Here is a 1,302-nt window from a genome sequence, read left to right as displayed (position 1 = left end):
CAGTCCCTTAGCACTTAGCAGGAGGCAAATGTATACAAAATGAATCTGGTTAATGCTTATATATTATGTTCAAAAATGAGTTAGTCATTAATTAACAAATTTAAAGGACTTTACCAGCTAAAGCACTCTTCCAATATTTTCAGCACATGCAATTTTTCAATAGACAATGGGAACAAAATATGAATGTTCCCTTCTGTGTGTATATGTCGTTGTTATTTTAGTAGTATCATTTTGGTACACCTGCTGTTGATGTGTACCAAATTAGTGCAGTTCAGTTCTATTCAGTTTTCACACTACACAACTGTCTGACATTCTGACAATGCTAGACGATGAACACCAAAATGTAATCAGCCTCAGGTAGTGGGACTTATAATGTACTTAGAATTATAATTTACTCTTTACAGTATAAATATCCCTGTGCAGTGGGACAATGGAAACAAAAATGAATATTCCCCTTTGTGTACATGTCACCATAAAGTGTCTATGATGTCACTTTTATCAGACCATTCCCCAGGCTGACTCCAGCACTATAAGATGTAAGTGGCTGTTTAGAACTACAAGTTTACTGTGCATGCAACTGCATCTCTTTGTATGAGTCCTGATTTATTATAGTCTAGTATTCCAATGATTGTAGGCTCAGGACTGTATGGTTTGACTAGTCACTGTAGGTCAGTTTTGGTACACCTGAGCCAATCAGATAATATCTATGAGTGGGAGTAAACTTACTCAGTTACTCACCACACCTACCACCCACGACACGTGTGGTCGTGTGCTTGGCAGCTCCAACATGGTGGTAGAGATCATTGCTGAAATTTTAAGCATTCCAGAGCCAGCAGCACGCTTTCTTTTTGGACTCTGATTAAGTACAAGATAGTTATAGTATCAGCAAGTTACTGACCTCTTCCTATTTTAGCTTACCCGCTGGCATTTATTTATCGTCCACTCATAATACCCTATGCATGCTATGCTTCAAAGAACACTCAGGTGGGCTTGCTTACCTCTTATATACATATACTATTAATTATTTTATTTGTAGAGTATTATTTGTGCTGTTGGTGGGTTTGCTTTGCTACAGTATGTTTTTGGTGAGAAATGTTACACAACATGTAACATGTTGATTAGTGCTGTTTGTAATTCTTTTCTCAGCTAGGCTTGTCTGCTTCTTTTCATTTTATGTTGGATGTCATTCTCGTCTATTGTGTTTTTTTTATTATTTGGAAAAGGGAGAGTCTCTCTATTACTTGGATTATTACTATGGTACAGCTATTTGCATAGACCTTGCAAACTGCCAAGTAGGTGTAA

General features: G+C 37.0%; 1 long non-coding RNA gene across 2 annotated transcripts; it reads left to right on the top strand.

Annotated features, from left to right (window-relative positions):
• The first annotated feature begins 897 nt into the window (after positions 1-897).
• On the top strand, positions 898-1,252 carry LOC109588744 (uncharacterized). 2 transcript variants are annotated; one of them, XR_002188336.1, is made up of 3 exons: positions 898-984; positions 1,037-1,085; positions 1,151-1,252. It is a non-coding gene; the product is annotated as an uncharacterized LOC109588744 (long non-coding RNA). The 2 variants fall into 2 exon arrangements; XR_002188337.1 differs by having other exon boundaries at positions 1,147-1,252.
• Positions 1,253-1,302: the final 50 nt, after the last annotated feature.

This window comes from Amphimedon queenslandica, unplaced genomic scaffold, assembly GCF_000090795.2.
Source record: "Amphimedon queenslandica unplaced genomic scaffold, v1.1 AMPQUscaffold_11895, whole genome shotgun sequence".
In the NCBI taxonomy this organism is placed as follows: Eukaryota; Metazoa; Porifera; class Demospongiae; order Haplosclerida; family Niphatidae; genus Amphimedon; species Amphimedon queenslandica.
The sequence above is the reverse complement of the archived record's forward strand: the minus strand, read 5'-3'. Positions and strand labels throughout refer to the sequence as shown.